Source organism: Lygodium microphyllum, chromosome 14, assembly GCF_053477565.2.
Source record: "Lygodium microphyllum isolate KBCC chromosome 14, Lygodium_microphyllum_v1.1.10, whole genome shotgun sequence".
In the NCBI taxonomy this organism is placed as follows: Eukaryota; Viridiplantae; Streptophyta; class Polypodiopsida; order Schizaeales; family Lygodiaceae; genus Lygodium; species Lygodium microphyllum.
In genome coordinates, this window is record NC_141148.1 from 106334427 (window position 1) to 106357685 (window position 23259).

General features: G+C 39.6%; 1 pseudogene; it reads left to right on the forward strand.

The window, feature by feature from the left end:
- Positions 1 to 2457, forward strand: part of LOC148025947 (uncharacterized) — a 71264-nt pseudogene extending 68807 nt beyond the window's left edge.
- Positions 2458 to 23259: the final 20802 nt, after the last annotated feature.

Below are 23259 nucleotides of genomic sequence, written 5' to 3' on the forward strand. Positions count from 1 at the left end.
TTGTCACTCCCCTCAAAACTATAAGAGGTAATTACACTCTTCCACTTTAACTAAGAGTAGGTGCACATAAATGACATTTGGCCCCCCTCCAATAAATTAACTAACCTACTTCCTAACTCACACGAAGGAACACCTACTCACTATGACCTTCCAAACTAAATTGGCAATAGTTATGTGAGTTAGCAACAACATAATATTATAAGATGAGACCCAAACTCCTTACCCTCAAATTTGGACCTACACTTCTAATGATAATTGAAGATACAAAGTGCAAACATGTCAAAGTAGAGGTACAACACTAAACATAGTCTTAGCACAAGAAAGATAGGCAATATGAGCATAGAAGGAAGATTTGAAAAAGAAAGAATGTTGATTAAAAGAGAAATCCAAGAAAAGAGCACACACTCAGCATACATGCTGCAAAAGGTTGTCCAAGATGAGCTTATCAAGTACCCTGGTACCGAGCTTTCTATGAGAAAGGAGAAGCTTGAAGGGAGATGTACAAAGAAGGAAAGCATGCTTAATGAAGTTGTTTCCTTGCACTATGGTTCAATACATTTTTAATATTTGGATGGTGCAAAGAGATGATAAAGAAATCCAACAAAGGACCAATATCAATGATTGCTATATAGAGACATTGTGGATGTACATGTCATATGAGAAATATGACATTGAATAAGATAGTTCTACTCCCATTTCCTAGTCATGAAACTCAAGTGGCTCTTACACTATCCGACATGGCTTGATATAAGGTAGTTGCAATAGTTATTGGGTCCTATCTCCATAGCTCTATATAAGGTAGGTGCAAGAATTGTTGGCTCCTATCTCATAAGGTCATACAATTGACATCTCAAGGCTCCTTTTCACATGCATATCATTGCTATGATTTAACATTATATTAACAATGCATGTATTAATAAATTTTGAGGTGATCCTTGCTTGATAGGATCATGCCTTCTTCCTCAAACAACTTGCTTCCTACTCAAAAGTCTACAACAATAGGCATAATTACTAAGAGACATTGTTTGTATGCATGATCAATTTTGGCAAAGAGAAATTGTTTAAAGTTACTAGTAGTGTACTTACTAATACAAATGATGTACCACACGTCTATGATAGTTGTGTGATCTCCTAGTGCTTTAACAATTTTGGAGCTTGGCCGAGCTAAATGGGTTTTCATCTCATCTTGTGAGCTCTACTACCTCTAGGTATAAATAAATGAGTTTTTATCTCATCTTATGATATTTTCCTAAATTAGAAGGTTCATCTTAATTGTTAGAATATTAAGTAATTCAAAATGTTTTCAACCTCTTGTGATAGACCTTGCAAGGATGTTATCCGAACCTCCTATCTTGTAAAGCTAAAATTGTTGGTCAATCTAAGTGTCATTGTGATAGTTTTGTGCCATTTCTCTAAATGATATAGTAGTTGAAGAAATATGCAAGACATTAACCTTTTATAGGAACTCAAAATAGACCGAAAAAAAGGGCAATGTTGCATGTGCACCCTCGTTCCTTTAGAAGTTTTTAGTTAACACACACACACACACACACACACACACACACACACACACACACACACACACACATACACACAAATTTTTAAAGACGATATATTACGGCCATCAAATAGCTTCTTTTCATTCTCAACTGCTTCAATCGCCTTAGTCGCACTAATTGCATTATCCTGCTCCGAATATAGTTGCCTTTGTTGAGACAACTATTGTTGATGCAACTACTCCTACTACTGCATATACAAGTGTGTCTGCTGATTTTGAAGCTGCATATACATAGATATATTCTACAAAATATGCTTTAAATCATCCGTAGAAGTACTTGAAGCAGCAGCCAATGATGGAGCTGAAGTAGAGGACAAAGTAGGAATTGTAGAAGAGGCTGAAACTGATGCTGAAGTATCTCCCATCCTGAAATTTAACTGCGACACTTTCACGTCAGGTTCACCAAAGATGTCGAAGGGTTTTCGAAAGCAAAGTCACAACCACAGAGGACTTTGAATAATTTCAGGATAGAAGGTCAATCTAACGAGATCAGATTCAATTTGAAAGCTCAATTTCAGATAATATGTGACATACAATCAGCTTCATCTGAATGGGAGCATCTCCAATAAACATCTTGACAAAAATTCATGTCATATAAATAGCTTGTCTTTTCCAAAGGAACAAAGAAATCTGAAGTAAGATCTAAGAGGTTGGAATAGGATCAAGAAGACATCTTTGTATTCAGGTACAGTTTTTGTAGATACATACAGCTCTCTTGCATAGATAAAAATTCTGTAACAGCCAACCAGATCTGGTGCAATTTTGCACAGATATACACAGCTCATTCATATGGTAGCAGCCACATGAATGGATTTGTTACCTCTATTTCTGCACCATCTCTAGTCTCTGGATCTGTAAATAACCAGGGTGTTCCTGGAATGGGTTCTCTCCATCTGTAATTGGAGGTGCAGGTTCTCGGATTTCGAGCTCAGTTGGCAGCACCTTTAAGGAACTCTGGCCCCTCTCAATGTATCCTCTTCTGTAATGTGTTGTAATTCTCAAGCACTTCCCTTAACCTTCCTTTCATCTCCCCTAGATCCACCTTGATGGCATGCACATCCTCCAGATCCATTACACTTGATTTCATCAAGTGAAGACTAAAGTTGAATCGTTCTTCCTGTTGCTTATTTATCTTTTCAGTTGTAACTCTTTGCCACTCCTGATAAAGAGTGAACAGTGCAGCTGTTGTTGTGAGATCCAGAGAACCATGTTCGCCAGAATACGAGAGTGATGAAGGCTGCCTTAGAAGCAGGTATTTCTAGGTGCTTTCAACTGGCAAGGATTTCAATATAGGTGTGGCGATTTCCAGCACTTTAAGTTTTTGAAGAAAGGATCAGCTTCTTAATCCTACTAGACACCATGGTAATGTCATCGTTCTATTCCGACTTGGAAGAACCAGCAAGCCTCTACCGTTTGGATCTCTGCCCCCCCCCAAAAACATTCGATCCCCCGTTGCTTTTTTTTTTAAATTCCAATCACCTGTTCTGGATCAGGCTCTAAAAAAAATCGTGATAATTGTGATGAATCTGTAACAATATGGATAGGTACAGGTGCAAGCAATTTAATCGTGGATGAAGCTTGTTTATAGGACTAATGGTTGCGACATTTTTGTCAACCACCTCTTCCACAAGTTGCCGTGTGTTGATGTCAATGAAGTCGATTGGGTGCAATGCAATGCCATCAAAGTCATCGCTTATATAGCGGCCAATAACTATCAGATTTTCAGCGGTATCCTTTGGATCCCATTCAGCTTTGAAGCATGTAAGGCATCGATTAAAATCATGACTGTGCACAATTTCTCAACTTGGTACAGCAAGATCACTGAAAATACAATCGTATACTCTCCACTGAATCCCCCCCCGGGTTGCTTTTTGTTTTTCCAATCACCCATTTCTTGGGTACTCGGGAACTTTTGCGCACAGCTATCAGAGGCTGACTTGAGTTATCTATCCCTTGAGAGCCTTCCCCCTCAACCCTATGTCGTGTGACACTCTTGAATTTTTTTGTGGCATTATCCTTCCCTGAACCATCTTCGTCTGAATTGTCCTGTAAAATCAGATGTTGCCTTTGTCTACCAGGCTTGGAGACACACACAAGCTTTTTCAGCAAAGGACCCTTGTTGGTAATAGAACTAGAAGTCTCAATCTTCTCCACATTCTGCCATTGATCCTGTTCTCCAGGTGAGTGCACGATATGAGTAATACCACCTACTTTGAGCTTCAGCTTACCAGGAATAGATGAATCGCTGCCCGCTTTTTCAAAAGATTTAATTTCCGCTTTTTTACTTACAGACCCAATGCTGCTATATTCATCATGGCTATTTTTGACTAAAGAGCTCCTCCCATTTTCAGTCTCCATTCTTTCATATGCCTTTCTACTAGAGACTCATTTTGATTTGTAAAGGTCCATGATTGTTGGGTTATCACACTGCTCCTCGCTTTCATTATCCCTTGTGTCCTTGAAGAATGGCATCTGGCGCCCCTTGTTCCAATGGATCTTATTAAGAGATGCATATTTACCTCCAACCTTGATAGAGTAATCTTCTTTCTGGACATGACCAGCCTGTTTAGAACCATCTGTGTGGCTATTAGAATGTATATTGTGTTTCTGGAAATGAGTTGTTTCAGGTTTGGTCTCAGCACTAGATTGCTCTTCAATGGCTGAACTCCTCTTCAATGCGTTAACATTGGAATGCTTAGAATCTTCTGCATGTGAATTCTTGGAATCTCCGGCATGTGATGATGCATCTTGCCGTTTCTCCCTCCGTTTAAACATCTTCTAGTCCTTACTGCCTTCCCACAAATATATTCACTTCCAAACCCTTCTCCACTATGCTGGCACATAGAACAAAAATGCAAACACAACAACTAAGTATGTACAAAGTAGCAAATATCACACACACAACTTTTTGGTGGATCTCACACCTCGGATGCGCAGCAGTACGACAACACGGTACCAAGATAGGCTCATCAGTTTCAGCATAATGCATAGGCTGAGCCCTCCTCTCTGTCTATGGAAAAATAGAAGCATTCTCGACCATAACCTCATTCTCATCCTCATCCAACTCCCCAATCAAAACTCCCTATGATGTATTAGGCAATGTATGTCTGTTTCTCTTCAGGACTTCTTGGAACTGATCTTGAAACTCTCTTTTCGAGATGCCCAAAACCTCAGAAATAGTAAAAGTCACCTCACTGCCAAGTATCTTGTCATTAAAGATTTTCTTCATGTCCATAGATGTCTCAATATCAGATATTAATATAAATCCTGGTTGCTTTCTCTGTCTAGGTTCCTGCCTCTTCTCTTTCTTTTGAGCATCCTCCATTTGTCGTTCTGGCCCTGTTCTCAAAGACGGCCCTGTAGTAGGTGGAGTAAAAAACTCACCTCCTCTAGTCTTTATAACTGCATTTGGATTCTCTTCATCTCTCTTACATTTCTCCTCAACAAGTACATTTGCTTCCTGAGACTTAGCCAAGTAGGTATAATTAGTGTATCTGTCAACAGACGAATCCCAACCTATCTCAGATATGATGCTAGAACCTGCACTAGTCAAAATAGTCTACTGAATTTTTCCCTTGTTTGCCATTTCCATAGCATAGGTCCATAATGCTGACTGACTCTCTAAACCTTTCTCAATCTGGACTCCATATGCAGAAGCATCTCCTCTAGCTGCCACATAAGAAGTACCGGCAGCTATATCATCTACTAATTTCTTCATTCTGCCTTTTCCAACATTGATAGCAACAAGCAGAGCTCCTGTTTCAATCAACCAAATCTTGCCATCTTGTCCCCAAAATACCAAATTCTTCCTCTTTGCATCTTGAAAAGATTCACAATCCTTGCAATGCTCATGGTCTGTACTATCATACCAAATACATCTTCGATCTCTCTTAGGTGCACTAAGAGCACTAGAAGAAATAGTAGGCGCGGTCGAAGCAAACTGATCTTTCAATTTTCCCACCAATTCTACTTTAACTGACTCCAGTGTCAAATCCATTATACCTTTGATTATGCCATCAAGAGAGGAAGGAACCGACGGAGCGGATGATTTTGGAGCAGAAGGAGCCGATATCAGTCTTGGAACAGGAGGAATAAGAGGATTAGAAATAGTAGGCACTGGCATAGGCCAAGTAACTGGCTGAGGAAGAGAGGAAATGACAGGGGTAGAAGCAGACATAGAAGCTGAAGACGGCGTCGGTGTCATAGATCCATTCTGTAGGCGGGTCTTCCATATCCTCCTCTTGGTCAAAGTCGAGATTGCATCATGGGCATCTTGCCAATCCGTTTTAAGACCCATAGGCTTCATGCGATCTTCAAGAAACTCTCCTAATTCTTCCTGAAGAGCAGAATCTGCAGCTTGCAAGAAAAGCTCAACTTTCTGAACATCCAATTCTCTTTGTTCAATAGCATCAAGCTGACTATACCTCTCTTCAAATTCTTGTATCAATTCTGAAGCAGCTAGACCTTTGTTTGGTATGTAGACCCACTCTCAGAATGACTGCCGTGTAGCCATCCCAAAGTCCTCAAGAAAATACTCCTCTTTTAGGGCCTTCTTAAAATCTTGACAATGCAATTTTTGAAGGAAAAGATCAGTCACTTTTATCCTCAAGGAAGGTGTGACAAGATGAAGAACATATTTACTCATAAGTCTTGTCGCTACTCCAAAAAATCCCATCTTAATCTCATACGTCTTCAAATAAGCTAATACATTATGGCCATCAAATAGCTTCTTTTCATTTTCAACTGCTTCAATCGCCTTAGTCGTGCTGATTGCATTCTCTTGCTCTGAATATAGTTGCCTTTGCTGAGACAACTGTTGTTGATGTAACTGCTGTTGCTGTTGCATATACAATTGTGTCTGCTCATTTTGAAGCTGCATATACATAGACATATTCTACAAAATCTATTTTAAATCATCCGTAGAAGTACTTGAAACAGAAGTCAATGATGGAGTCAAACTAGAGGACAAAGCAGGAATCGTAGAAGGGGCTGAAATTGATGCTAAAGTGTCTCCCATCCTGAAATTTTTTTAAATGCGATGCTTTCACGTTGGGTTCACCAGAGATATCAAAGGTTTTTCAAAAGCAAAATTGCAACCACAGAGGTCCTTGAGAAATTCCAAGATAGAAGATCAATCAAGCAAATAAGCAAGATGAGAAAATGATGTCAAGTCTTTGTTTTTATTTTTGCCAGTAATAACTGAAGACGAATAGAAAGCCAAATTAGCTTGCAGTGGCAACTTCCACAACACGTTCTCCACTCTCTAAAGTTCCCAAATTAAGCTGTACAATTGAACCTTGTATTGCATGAAACAGATCAACAGCCAAAGCTTAAGGCAAGCTTTTGATCTCTATAATAGAATTACAGGTTGCAGACCTATTATGACTCCAATGACCTGTGAACACACTGTCTGATTTTCTTGTTGTATTTCCAGGATTGATGACAACAACAACTCTTTGACATTGATGCTGTGCCATAATTTTAATTCTTCAAACTGAGGGCCTTCCGTGTCTTCTCCACAAAAAGGTCTTTATTCTTCAGCAAGCTTGGCAACCAGCCAAGAATGGTTGCATCAACGGGTAACTATGCAACAGTAACATTCTGAACTTTCTAAAAAAGCAACTCAAGCTCTTCCACTCCAAAAGAGCTCAAAACAGAGCTCATGCAACATCAGCAGGATCCAAAATCCATCCCTCTTGGGTAGTGCATGCGATGGCATCTCCCTCTGTTATGCCCAAAAAGTTTGTAGCATCACTAACACTTATGAATGAATATGCTGTGGATAGCGGTTTCAAGATCTTCATGAATAATCCTCTGCAAGAAAAAAAAATTGAAAATGCAACAATCATCTGCTAAATAGCTGGACTCTAGTTGTAGCTTTGAAGAGCATTATGAACACCAGCATGGTCATATTTCCACATGCATTGTCCAATTCCCCACACAGCAACAAGTTCTAGACGGCTCTGTTTTATGGTTGTGGGTGTATGCTTCCACAAAAAAAAATCTTGCACTATTCAGATCAGAGACTTAGATATGTGCAAGCAGATGGACCTCATAAGGCCAGCCATCTGGCTTCTGCAGTCCTTTAGCGGCAAGCTGAACAAACAAAACAATATGGTGTCACCTCAAGCTCCAGGGCATCACAAATGTCTTCAAGCTAGATGCCCTACTCAACAAATAGCTCCATTTTGTCTTCACGCTAGATATCCTGTTCACCAAACAGCATAGCATCTTCAGCAGATGACCATTTTTACCATTTTTAATGCACAAAATATATGCCAAAGATCATTTCGAACAGAAATCCTCAAGCTAGTATTCCTCTGGAACAAGCCATCGCCACCAAAAATAGCTAGCCTTTGTAATGAATCCATTCTGGGAAGAAAAGATACTTAAAGAAATTCTACTTCGAAAACCTCGAACTAACATATATTAAGCAAAGATAAGGTTTAATCAAAACAAATAACTGTAGAATGCCTCTCTCTAGTCCTGTTCCTCTTTATGAAGTTGATAAAGTCTTCTATGGTCCAGAGTAACGCCAATGCATCGTTTCTATATTGAAATGCCTCGCAGAATACATCAACAATACGACAAATTACAGCATAGAGAACCAATCCAACTGTGTGATATTCTTATACTGGAAACAACCGTGTGAAAAAAAAACTGACTTCTTTTATCTCCGAGAGCATCAAGAATGCAACGCATTATAGCATGGCGAATCCATCCAAACGTGTGACGTTATTATGCTTGTCGTGTCAATCTCGCGACTCTGAAAATCCTCGTGAATTGTTGTTGGTGTCCTGAACTTAGCAATGACCTTTTTTACATCAGTATGCCCTACAATCCTTGCTAAAGCTTTTGCTAAAAGATCTGTAGCAGAATGATACCCACTCTCCAGCAGAGCTGCTCTGCGGCAGGTCTAAAGATAGATAGTACATTGTCTGAGACTTCAAGAACTTTCTCCTGAGCAGATGCACAACATGATCATGCAATATCTGCACGATGAGGAGCAGAAATCCTCTCCAATTGGAAGCCAGCCTTCCCTTCAATGTTAAGTATTATATATTCTTTTGAACAGTCCTTGAACATCACAGAAATGCCCCGTCCTTCCTGCTCTTCCTTCCCTACTTTTTTTTCTCTCCGTTGCTTTTTCCTTTCCCCTCTATTCCTATGAACACAATGTCTGAAAATAGAACCATCATTTTCAAACTCTATTTCTTTTAAGAAGTAATAGCGCACTGCATCACTACCGAATGTTGCCACAAGTTCCTTTGGTAAAATTGTATTCCCCAATGATTTACCCATTTTCAACCCATCCTTTGTTAAAAAACTGTGCCCATAAACCATTCTTGGCAATGGTAAGCCTGCTGACATGAGCATGCCTGGCCAATAAACAGCATGAAACCTGAGAATATCCTTTCCGATTATGTGAACATAGGCAGGCCAACCAGCAGTGATGGCGTTTGTCAGAGTGGGTTCCAACTCCTCAGGCAATAATGCAGAGATGTAATGCTTCAGTTGCAGTTATCCTAATAGGGTTGTCACTAGGAACAATAATTGAATGCATCTCGATGCAAGAATTGCAATTTTTCTTCAGCAAGCCAAGTATCGGATTGAGAAGGTTTCCAAATGTATTGGCAAGATGATCGTTCACAATGCTGATAAACCGTTCCTCTGAATAGTCCCCTTCCTTGACTACTCATAGAGTTCCATATCCTCCAAAAAGGCTTGATAAGTCTGTTTTTGTGATAAACATTAAAGACTTGGACATCCATATGCTCCTTGGCATCTTTTACAAACCTTATTGTCACAATGGCTTTCATTTGAAATAAATCATGTTGATGTGATGTCTCTTGTTCATCATTATGCTGCCCACCTCCATGGGGTGTGTAGGTGTGCTTTGGGAGAACATCAAATCATCTACTAAACAGTGAGGTTTGATCTCCAGTCCACACAAAACAAAATGCAAACACAACGACTAAGTATGAACAAAGTAACAAATGTCACACACACAAAATTTTTGGTGGATTCCACAGCTCGGATGCGCAGCAGCACGACATCGTGGTCCAAGAGCATCTGTAATAACTAAATGCACACTAGATACATCTAATATTGCATTTGTAGCCAGATAAGAGTCCAACGACACCTTTCCCAAAACCCCTCAAAGGGGTATCCCATACATATTGGCAATAAGTGACATGTATCAGAGACAAATGGTCAATGCAATAGTGGATGTCTCATTGTGCACAAATAGTTATGTTTCGAAATCATCCTATGTGCTAGTACACAAACAGTTTTTCCATGAATTCCTACTAATGCGTATATGCTTCGTTGCAAGAATCTAGCACCAAGGCAAACCTTGTGCTACTAGATCCCTAATTTCCAAATAGGATGTTTTCTAAATTCTATGCATAGAACAAACCAATCATAATTTATATTATTTTAGCCCTCAGAATGTTACACAAAATCCTACTCCCCCTCACCGTTTAAGTTTTGCTTTGTTGCATAGGTGTACAAAGGTTGTTTTGTCATGGTTTAATATATAAAAAGCAATAAATCACACACTGTAACAAAAAGATAGGGCAAAATGAGATCAAATCTCATGCTTTGCCTACCACACATCCACAACTACTTATTATATTTTTTCACATTTTTTAAGGCATATTCCTATTTTTCTCTTATTTTTTCTCATTTTTCTCTATTTTTCTCTATATTTTCAATAAAAAATTGATATATTTGCAGAGTTGTGGCTCTTGATTCTTAGAATAAAAAAAATTTAGATTTTTAAAGCATTTTATCCCATGTGTATTTGTTTATCCCACTCGAAAACACCAAAAACCCTATTTTCCTCATAAAAACCATGTTTTACGAGTTTTAAAAAATTATTTCCAGCATGTTGACTTTATGTTTCTTGATTTTTTCATCATGCAAGCATAGAAAAAATAATGAACAGTATTTCTACCAATTTTCACTCCATAAGAATAGCATTGACTCAATCAAATTTCAAAAACAAGCAAATTTTCTTTGTAAAATAGAATTACCAATTTTTTTTCTTCTTTGCGGGTTTTAAACTTTGATGCAGGACTGTAGATCAACCCTCATTCAAGGCTTAGCCCACCTCCGAACAACAAACTCCAACCCTCCACCAATCCGGGAATGATCCGGTACTATGCCAGACAAGCTTCAATCGGTCTTCAATCCTCTTCATAGGCATGAACTGCCCCTTAAGGGGAGAGAGAGGGAGGAGAGAGAAATAGTGCTTTTCTATCTCAAGAACTGAGTAGCCATTTCTGAATCCAAGACAAGCAATGGAGAGTGAAGACAACAGGAAGATCATGCATTAGATCAGTTGGGGGGGGTTGCTTTTAAGCTCTCCAACCCCCCATCAAACGAATCCATGGCACCTCCATCCCTGCATGTAGCAAAAAAAAATTCCCCCCCCCTCCCCCCCACAAAAATCAAGAAAGTAGGAGGCCCCAAGGGGAGCCTGCAAAAGGCACACCCCTTTGGCTCTCAAGTCTATTTCCACTTGGCCACTTTGGCCTTGGCCTCTCGGACACTCCCAATCGATCGTCCGGTCTTCGATTCGGCCACTGAAAAATCCTGGGCATTCATCTTTAAGTCCCACACTATTGAGTATCTCTGAGAGTCTCGTCTAACATGCCAAAAAATTATGAAAACTCATTGACTGCCATCGAGCGGGTCTTTAAAGCACTTTTGGACCATTGCCGCTTAAAATCGTACCGATTACAGCTGCTGCCTTTGACGAAGTCTATTTTTTCCCTAAAATTCAAAATTTTTGCTGTTTTTAAGCACTTCTTAGATTCAAAAATGATTTTTCATTGGTGACCGCGGGATAGGACGACTCAACGCTCGAATCCCATGAACAGATTTGCACATAAACAACCAAAGGAAGCATCAAGCTGATACAGAAAGATACGCATCAAAACACATCACAGCTCTCACCCTACCCCCTGACAAAACCGAGGCATGAAATTCACGAGGAGTAGGCCTAGCAGAATCTGATAAAAAGCTCAAAGCTAGTCACTAACCAACTGCTCCAACACAGGCAAGCCAAAAAGAACTATCAGAGAGGTCATCCTAATAAGTGGTGGTCTGAACTACCTACCTAACTAAGGACAACTCAACTTGGAGCTCCTACTAGGGGAGGACTCATATAGCTTGATCAACAAAGATTATCTTTTAGCACATTGGTCCTTTAACCTCTTATTTTCCATACTCGAGTATGTAAAAAGGAGGGAGTTGAGCGTAGTGACCCAAGGAGAACAAGGCATCGGCCTCAGGTCCACCTACAAGGCCCTTGCAAGGTGCACTTATTCCTTTTTTATCTCTCACTTCTATTTTCACTCCAACCTTCTTTTATTATTTGCTTTTCAGCTAGTTTCCACCCCTAGGAAAACAAGGCATCGGCCCTGGGTCTTGTCTTGTCCCAGGAACCTACCAAGCCATCGCAAGGTGATAAACAACCACTCAAAGATTTTTCTTTCTTCTCTATTGTATTGTTTTAGGGGTTAAAACCCCTTTTTACACACCTCCATATATTCATATATTTTCTTTTAGATATTAAGGGTTTTCTCTTATTTTGGTTATTTTTAGCAGGCTTCTCTAATTTTCGCACAACTAACAGCAACTCCTAGAATGGCCACCTAGCAGGTCAGCAGAACACAGGGTCACTAGAACTCCCATCGAAAACAGGTCTTTCAATGCCTGGCAATGCCTTTGCAGGTAGTAATGACTACTTGACCTCCTACACACATACCAACCTAAACCTGTGACTTCATGCCTTGATCACCGATCCCCAAAAAACAAAAGAAAATAACCCTCATAGTCATATATATCATTAATTGCTTAAAGGCAAAGACTTAGAAAGGGGACGAAACCACCTAGAATGGCCACAAGAAGCTTCTCCGCAGCCAAGGCTCCCTCTAGCAACTTCATCAACCTGTATGATGCAATCACTACAACAACAAACCATTAAACGTACCTACACCAAACAGACATAGGGCCCTCTTGGCCTAAAGAAATAACACATTTGTATTGCAAACTAACTAGCCCTCTTGGCCTAAAGAAATAGCACATTTGTACTACAAACTAACTGGCCCTCTTGGCCTAAAGAAATCAATCAAACAAGCTCATATAGATCCCTCCTTGGAAGAAGAAAGATATACAAAAATACACTCTATTCCAAGGGAAAAAATAGGGCTCTCAGCCCTAAACTAAATGCATTAAGTTATGACCCATACCACTTGCATATACAGCAAGAGGCGTACGCATAACATGTCGTCTGACCAACCTATGGGTCTAGGATAATAGTGGTAGATGGGTCTTGGCTACTCTTCGCATTACCCATATCAACCATCACTTTCCATATAGCGCATGGTCTGATAACATTCCCCACAAGCAACCAGGTCTTTTCTCATTATCAAGAGCAACATCCGGACTAGGACCACAATTGAAAAAGAGGTCCTCTTCATAAGCAAAATTGGCTAGTGAATCTGCAAATTGATTCTAAGAACACGGAATCAACTAGAGAGATACACTTTCAAATTCATCAAGTAGGGTTATAGCACTTCGATGATACATACAAAGGATAGGATTCTAGACTGTATATGTCTCATTGAGTTGATTTAAGATGAGTTGGGAATCCCCTTTTACTAACAACTGCCAAATACTAACTTTCTTGGTAATATTGAGTCCTATAATCAAGGCTTTATACTCCGCCATGTTGTTACTGAATCCTACCCCGAGATAGGGAGCTAATTTCATTGTAACTCTACATCAATAATCTCGAATAACCACTCCAACACTCCCTTTTTTATTAGGACCCTTGGATGCCCCATGAAAGTATAATGTGTACATCCACAATGGGTTTACACAACCAGCCATCCAAAAATTTCCTATTTGTAATTATGATAGTCAAAATTCAACATATTGAGAGGATGAACTGATGGCTCCATCCCACCTTCATCATTAAAGACTATAAGGATGCTTGTCAAAATCTGCAAACAGTGATGACAGAAGACCTTAATCTCCCAAACGAATGTCCTGGTGTCTTTCTCAGTCACTTTATAGCCTTTACTCCACCAGATGAGCTTGCCCTGATGATATCGCTACTCTAAGTATGGGTGCTCCAAATAAGGGATTAGTCGACCCATCAACCTCTATCACCGCGCTTCCTTGCAGATATCTGATCAATCGTGCATAGACTTGCAAGGCACTTCTGTCATTAGCACAGGAAAAAATAATAAGGTTTAATCTTATTAAGATTAACCTTATTCTTAAACTCCACACCCTCAAGATCTGCCAATAATGCTGTGGATTTATTCTTCCCGATCCTGACAATCCTATAAGGACCGTCCCATTTGGGCTCCAGCTTTCTTAGAAATAATTCTCTATGTGCATCATAGTACAACACTAGCTATCCTTTCTTAATAGTGTATTTCTTTGCTTTTAGGTCATGGAGTTGCTTCAGAGGAGCTCTTAGCTCTTCGGATCCGGCAGTTGGAGACAAGACCAGAGGATATTTAGCTAGTTATTGACAGGTTGAAGGTTGCTAGACTTAGAAATAAGGATAGGTTTGACAGTAGGCATCGCTTGCGGCCTAGAGCAATAGAAGAGGGAGACTGGGTATTAGTCTTTGATAGAAGCCTTGAAAATCATCATACTTCACTTCGAAAGATGGTGAAAAGATAGTTTGGGCCATACATAGTCACACATGTCTTTGATAATGCAACATATGAGCTGACAGAATTGGATGGGACAGTGCTTAGAGTGCCCGTTGCAGGAAAAAGAATCAAGATTTTCAAGAAAAGAGATGATGAGGATTATGCATTGGAAGAATTTGCAAGAGAAGAGCAATGAGAAGAAACTCCAGTAGAAGAGACAGATGATATGAGAGATAACCTTGCTAATATACCAGAAATAGTCAATGAAGAGATTGATCTGTACGTGGATCTTGATGATAATGATCATGGGTAGTTGGCCCATCCGGAGGATGTGCAGGATCAGAGGGGGTGGATGTCGTGCTGCTGCGCATCCGAGGTGTGGAATCCACCAAAAAGTTTGTGTGTGTGACATTTGTTACTTTGTGCATACTTAGTCATTGTGTTTGCATTTTGTTTTGCGTGGGCTGGAGATCAAACCTCACTATTTAGTAAATGATTTGATTTTCATCGAAAAGCACGCCTATAGACCCCATGGAGGTGAAAGCATAATGATGAACAAGAGACAGCACATCAGCATGATTTATTTCAAATGAAAGCCATTGTGACAATAAGGTTTGTAAAAGATGCCAAGGAGCATATGGATGTCCAAGGCTTTAATGTTTATCACAAAAACAGACTTATCAAGCCTTTTTGGAGGATATGGAACTCTGTGAGTAGTCAAGGAAGGGGACTATTCAGAGGAACAGTTTGTCAGCATTGTGAACGCTCATCTTGCCAATACAATTGGAAACCTTCTCAATCGGACACTTGGCTTACTAAAGAAAAATTGCAATTCTTGCATCGGGATGGATTCAATTATTGTTCCCAATGACAACCCTGTCAGGATAGCTGCAGTTGAAGCATTACATCTCTGCATTATTGCCTGAGGAGTTGGAACCCACTCGGACAAACGCCATCACTGCTGGTTGGCCTGCCTTTGTTCACATAATCAGAAAGGATATTCTCAGGTTTCATGCTGTTTATTGGCCAAGCATGCTCATGTTAGCAGGCTTACCATTGCCAAGAATGGTTTACGAGCACCGTTTTTTAACAAAGGATGGGTTGAAAACCGGTAAATCATTGGGGAATACAATTGAACCAAAGGAACTTGTGGCAACATTTGGTAGTGATGCAGTGCGCTATTACTTCTTAAAAGAAATAGAGTTTGAAAATGATGGGGTCTATTTTTAGACATTGTGTTTGCAGGAATAGAGGGGAAAGGAAAAAGAAATGGAGAGAAAAAAAAGCTAGGAAGGAAGAGCAGGAAGGATGGGGCATTTCTCTGATGTTCAAGGACTGTTCAAAAGAATATATGATACCTAACATTGAAGGGAAGGTTGGCTTTCAATTGGAGAGGATTTCTGCTCCTCAACCTGTAGATATTGCATGATCATGTTGTGCATTTGCTCAAGAGAAAGTTCTTGAAGTCTCAGACAATGTACTATCTATCTTTAGACTTGTCGCAGAGCAGTTGCTGGAGAGTGGGTAACATTCTGCTACAGATCTTTTAGCAAAATCTTTAACAAGGATTGCAGGGCATACTGATGTAAAAAAGGTCATTGCTAAATTCAGGACACCAACAATGATTCACGAGGAGTTTCAGAGTCGCCGAATTGACATGACAAGCATAAAAACATCGCACATTTGGATGGATTCACCACGCTATAATGCGCTGCATTCTTGATGCTCTCGGAGATAAATGAAGTCAGTTTTTATTCGCACGGTTGTTTCCAGTATAAGACACTACAATAGAAATGAGGCATAGATGCGCATGTTAGACGCGCAAAGTTGGGCGCGTCTATCAGAGCATCTATAAGTGCGTGTAAACGTGCGTGTAAATAGACGTGAATTTTGCATCTATATATCCGCGCAAATAGACGCTAATATAGATGCGCCAGCAGATGCACAATTATTTAACCACCTAAAATTAGCAATTCACATAATTAAAAAGCCAAAGTTAATAATTATTTAACCACCTGAAATTGATTCTTGAGCATGCACATGTGCGCATGATAAAAACCATAGAATTAAGAATACACATTGAATCATTGAATTAAAAAAATAGAGTTAATAATTACTTTTTCATTGCTCTCTAATGAATGGCAGTTCCTCCAGTTGACAAGCCTGATATAAGTAATTAGCGGCAAGCGACAGAAACCTTACAATTAGTAGCAAGCATTGCAATATGTATCTCGTAATTTCTCTACGTACTTAAAGATGATAAAAGATACTTCCTTTTTATTATGGAAAATTCAATTTAGCTTTAAAATTAACTATTGATTCTTGAGTATGCATATGTGCGCATGATAAAAAGCATAGAATTAGGAATACACATTGAATCAATTAGCAAATTAAGTATGTTACAGTGAATGATCCATCTCATCTTCAATGAGATCAGCCCTTGCTAAACTATCTACTTCTAGGTCTATGTTACCAAGAGGTAATGAAACAAATAAGTCTATCCCACTATCAGATGTGTTGCTATATTGCTCAATAACTTCATCAATATCATCGACAATCACATTATTGTCTTCTTCTGCATTTCCTTGAACATCCTTGCGAGGTTCATCTTGTAGTATATCATGCATATCATCCATTATGGTGTCATCATGCACATCATCATTAATTGTTGGATTGTCATCTGCTATCTCCATGTCGGTAATATTACCGTATATTGGTTTTGAACGATTAGATATAGGGATGACATACCACCATCGGTTATTGTTTACCATTGGATGATACACAACCTGTATTTGAAAAACAAAAGCAAAAAACTTAAGTACTTATTATATTGTGTATATATATCACATGTATACATATAAAAAAATTAGCCTTTGCATATATACCTGCTCGCATTGTTGAGGTAGTACTAATGTGTCATTCTTGTTTTGGTGAAATTTTGTAGAGTCAATGATTACAAAACCACTTGGATGACATATGATCGTGCAATGCTCACCATTTGTTACCACTTCTTTAAACCACTTCACATCCAATACATATATAAAGAATCGTCTGAAGTCAAGCTTCAGAATATCTTGGATCAAGCCACAATAACCTTCCATGGTACCATTGGCAGCCTCGAAGTGAGCAAGGACACCACAATCTTGGGTATTTCTCTTTTCATCTATACGTTGAGTTCGAAGATGTTTACCCTCACACCAAAGTGCATTGAATAATGTGCACTAGTAGTAAAAGATAAAAGATCAAACATGTCAAATATTTATATAAAATAAAACTTATAGAAACAAATTAATTGATAGTATGTCTCACCTTTGATAAGCAACCTCGTGCGTATTCCCACTCTTCTTGAGATATATTAATTTCCTTCTCTTTTTCTGTTCTCTCCATTTCCTCATATAACCAATCTATATCAATATGACGTGGAAACGCATTTAGATGATTTGGAAATGAGACATTATGTCCATATCTAGTGCGAAATTCTTGTCTTTCGCTTTTTCTTCTTGCCCTTGCTTCATTATATAGTGTCACTCATTTGCTCATTACATCACTATTGAGCACACAAAAACTATTTAACTTACGAAGTTCTTCTTTTGTTAGTACTTTACTCATTCCTTTTCCTTGAGGTACTATAGAGGTCATCCTCAAGTCTTCATCATCTTTCCATAGTTGTGGTTGAGAGGGATCCACTTCAGCAAGATATTCAGAGATATAAACAAGGGATGATTGCACTAACCAACCCTCAGCCATGCTTCCCTCAGGCCGTGCTTTTTGGCTCACAAAATCTTTCAAGGTTTTCATGAAGCACTCAAGAAAAAACATCCACCTTACATGAACTGCCCCACAAAGTGCGATCTCATCAATCAAATGTAGGAGTAAATGTAATTGAGTAGTCAAAATGGATCGAGGAAAAATTTCCTCCACCAAACAAACCACCTCAACAGAATGTGTTTGGATCAATTTCCTTTGAGCTCACGTATCTGTCAAGATGTATTTGAGAATTGTTTATTTTTGTGTAGAAATTCAAAGATATATAATGAAAAAATACAATGTATACACACCTCACAAGCTCTCCCATCTTGTAAATGATATCACGTACATCTTTGAAGGCACAATGGGATATGCTAGTAGGAAGTACGAACTGAATGTAAACAATATTCATAGATCAAATGATTAGTTGAGGAAAAAGTCATCATACCCCAAAGTTTACACATAGTTACTCCACTAATTACTATATTCATGGTTAGAGATACCCTTACTTGAATCATTTTGTGCCAATCGTGGGACTTCAAACCAGATAGTTGCTCCGCACCTCTTTTCTTTTTCTTTATGAAGGCTCCCTTGAGACATCTCATACATCCTGTGGGTGTTCGAAAGCTATATATTTGTTCCTTCACTATTTTTTCCTTGTACTTTGACAACATCCAAGGTGCATGGGGTAGCTCAATCTTTCCTCTGGGTCCAATGCGTGGCCAGGCTCGTCCCATGCGACCAATGTTACGTAAATCCTCCCTTACATTAACTGAATCACGAGCCCCTATCAAGTGATCCCATAATGTAGATACAATATTTTTTAATATGTGCATGGGGTCCAACAGGTGATTGATCTTGAGTTCAGTTTCCAGTACAGAAGACGAAAAAATATAGAGAACCTAACAAACAAACAATATATTATGTAAACAATTCATCATGCTAAATACTTTAAAGTCAATCGAGAGAAATGCACTTCTTACCGACTCATGCCGAGTGGAGGGTGGCTGTCGGCATTAATCCATCTCTCCTTCCAATCTCGAATGGTTAGAGATTGTGGAGTCATTCCATTAGTAGGGACAACATATTTGGGATGGTCAATAGGAAGAAATCGATGATGATTGTCGTAGATAACCTTCTTTAAACGTGCCGGCCTAGAGGAAACTAGAGAGGGACCGCAAATAGGACATGATGATATCTTGACGTGGTTAAACCTGAAAAAACAATTGAATTAATAAAATGCAATTGATTCAAGTCTTGAATTTCAAATATAGAGTTATATACATGTACCTGAACACTCTCCGTATCCTAGAAAGTCGTGCATGGTCTTTCCAATAGACTTACACTTGAACATAAGTTTTATACGTGGAACAATCGAAAAATGTCACAAAACCTTACGAGGCACATCCATTGACTTCATCTCCACTTCGTATCTTAATTCGCCACAAACAGGACACTCTCGTGCGAACTCATGAATCCCACGAAATAAGACACAATCATTGACACATGCATGGATCTTGACATAATCGAGGCCTCCCAGAGATGTCAAGTAATGTCTTGCTTGCTCTCTCTTAGTTGGCAATTTGTTTCCTTTTGGAAGCATTTGTGATAATAACCTACATATATTTTTAAAAGTGAGTTAAAAAACCACCAACATATATTTCTGTCTAATTTCAAAATAGAATTAACAATTAATATTATGATTCATATATAAGCCAAACTGAATTGATACCTACTTCAATAACGCATCCAAACTGACATTACTCCATCCATAAATTGTTTGCAAGTTAAGTATCTCGAGGGACGCACGAAGAACGGAGTACGTACAATCTTCATACAACGGAGTAGATGATGCTACATATAGTGGATCATCTGGCTTCGCAGAGTGACCTTCTCCTTGAACCGGTTTCAAAAATAGATGGTGTACCATGTTGTCCAAAATCTCATCCTCTACGACTTGATGGGGCATTTCATGAGGGCTACTATCATGGTTGTCAGTCTCTACTCTTCTTGAATACTCTGCCTCCTCGCGTCGACGTTTTGCAGCCTCTCGACGCCCAGGAGGGAGCATTTGAGGATGTGGCACCGCATCCTGCTCAACCACAAAAGGGAGTTTCATGAATGTTGATATATAATTCCCGTAACATAGACATGCAATCTTAGTGGTAAAAAAAAACAATGAATACCGGTGATTTTTCTTGGTCCCATTCTCCATACAAGCTGAGGTGTGACATTGCAATTCGATGTGCTCGAAAAATACACCCTCGACAACGATCACACATGAATTTAATTTTTTGTCGTAGCCATGCATCTCGATTATGAAGACGCAATGTTTCATCCTCACTTGAGGATGTGCTCATTGACTCACCAACTTGCACCGCACTAGGTGATGATGACGTCGACATGATTAAACCTAATTCATGACAACATCAAAATATTGGTCATTCATATATTTACATAAGATCTTAATTTTAAATACACAAAAATCATCATAAATACATTAAAACTTATGATAAGAATTCACTATCAAAACTTATCTTAAAAACAAAAAAGTATGATAAATCAAATGCGCACTTAAATCATTTCTTTTCAAACTGCGCCTTTCCTTTCCTGTGTTTTTTGCGATTCTGAAGCTTGAGTTTAGTGAAGCTTGAGTTTAGCCGACATGCAGTCTCTTCATGCCTCACCTCCTCATGACTCACCTCTTCTTTCATTTCAAACACACAAGAAGGAAAAAAGGAAAGCCAAGGAGAGGAAGAAAGAGAGAACAAGAAAGAGGAGAACAAGAAGAAGCAGCAAGCAAGCATCAAGGGAGGGTAACTTACCAAGGAGAGGAAGAAGGAGAAGGAAGAAGCGCCACCACCCGCCACACCAAACACCCAAGGTGAGTTTCTCTCTCTCTCTCTCTCTCTCTCTCTCTCTCTCTCTCTCTCTCTCTCTCTCTCTCTCTCTCTCTGTGTTTCTCTCTTCCTCTCTCTGCTCTATCTGTTTATTTAGGATTTGTGATTCCATTATGTATTGCATTTTGTAAATCATCAATGGCGGTCGTCGGCCTAAAATCAGCCGACTGGGTGCGTCTGATAGTGCGTCTACATCTCAGTGTAGACGCAGACATAGATGTGAAAAAATGTTTCCTCTCAGAGTGTCTGAGGGTGTGTCTTAGAGCGCCTGTGCTCTGCAGTGTACACACGATGATACATGTGCTGCACAGAAGGTTGACTTGCAGTCTATACGCAATTATACACGTGCATTGACCTGGGATGCGCGTCTGACAGCACGTCTGTGCTGTATGTTAGATGCACAGATAGACATGCTGGACAGAAGGTTCACTCTGGAGCGCGTCTGAGAGCGCGTCTAACCTATAATGTAGACGCGGGGATACACGCGCCAGGTCTCCCAGTTCTAATAGTAAACAATATATTTTTGCAATGATGAATGTGACCAATCCCATGTTTGTGTTTCTCAGTTTTCTTGTTTAAGAGAAGCATTAGCACTTAAGTGTTATGCTCAATGTCTAAAGAAAGCTCTTTGAAAATGTAGGTAATATATGATTTTTTGTATGCAAATAAATTTGTCTTTTTCCTGTGTTTTTTTTACATATGTCATATCGTGGTTCATCTAGCAATGACCCAGATGTGGATCGCATGAATGATACATTGACCTCCTTTGGCAGGGGGGTCAATGCATTTTTTAGAGGTTTTCCTAGTAGGGAAGACTTCATGGGAGAGATGACTAGACACCTTGGCCACTCTTCCACAACGGACGAGGTGTTCAGTGTCATGTCTGGGATGCCTCTGGCGTCTTTGCCTGGCACTACTTCCCAGACTCCACATGCAGGTACTCCACATATAGGTACTCCATATGCAGGTACTCCATTTGCAGGTACTCCAAGTGCTCCACGTGCATCGGCTGAAGCACAAGCATCTGCAGAAGCACGTGCATCTGCAAAAGCTCGTGCATCCAGCGAGGCAGAGGGCAGTCGATAGAGAGGGAGGAGGGAGAGTCGAGAGGGAGGACGAGGGTTGTGTGGGGGCTGCCTAGGAGGTGGCGAGCAATCACCCTCACCAGTAGATCACGTAGAGGAGGTTGTATGCTAGTACTATAGAGTTACAGATGCTGGTGGCATCTTTCATGATGATGAGGGAAGGGATGTAATGGCGTACATGAGGAGCATCGTGCATGCGACGTATAAAGATTGTTTCATTGCCTTCAAAAATCAGAAAAGTGGCTTGTGGTAGGAGGTGTTGAGGGCAGTCCATAGGAGGTACCCAAATCGTGAAGGTCAGCGATTCTCGGATAATTGGGGACGTACAAAAGTGAGGGATATGCTTCACAACAAAAGATCCCACCTCATGACACGGGCCAGGGACTCACTGCGGAGGCTGGAGGAGGGGTGTGGAGCCTATAGCCAACCACCTATGTGCCACCGCGTAGAGTGGAAGAAAGCCAAGAAGAAATCAACTGAGAAAGTGAAGAGTCACCAGCACGCAGAGGCGCGACGAATCCAAATCGAAACAATGGGATCGTCGCATTACGGATCAGGCGGTAGAGAGTCGTGGGAGGCAGAGTTTGTAAGTATATTTTGATTTCTAGTTTTTTTAAATTTATATTTCTTTCAATTCTTTATATATTTTAGTCTAATATATTGTGACTCATATGTTTTTTTTACTTTCCTATTAAAAGTATAACTAATTATAACTTTTTCTCCACCTTGTCTATGTAAGCAACCCTGATCTTTTGTGTGTGTAGGGGAACCCGGATGTGGAGCATAGCGAGGAGGGGGATAGCGACGTTAGTAGCCATGGTGGTACTAGCGAGGATGTTTCCTCTTCAGATTCATAGAGGAGCACCATACCTCCTCATGAGGCCTTCTTTTCTTATATATGTATGATATCTCTTTGAGCCTACTGCTTGCGGCCACACTTTAGGTCGCAAGCACTTAAACTTCCCTTGTAAATGCTTTGATATATAATGAATACATGGACTTTTATTTTCAATTCTCGTGCCCGTAAGATACATTGTCTTTTTTCCAAATACACAATCTGATGTATGGGAGGGGAAAAAAAAAAACTAGAGAGCATGTGCAACCACATGCTCTTTGGCAACCACATGCTCTCTGGTTTTTTTTTTCCAATTCTGTTTTGCGCGTCTATCAGCGCGTCTAGATTGCAGATAATTCGCATTTATTCGTGCCTCTATAATGCAGACTATACGCGCTTATACACGCGCTTCATAATTAAAATTTAAAAAAAATTAAATATCTTTTTTTTT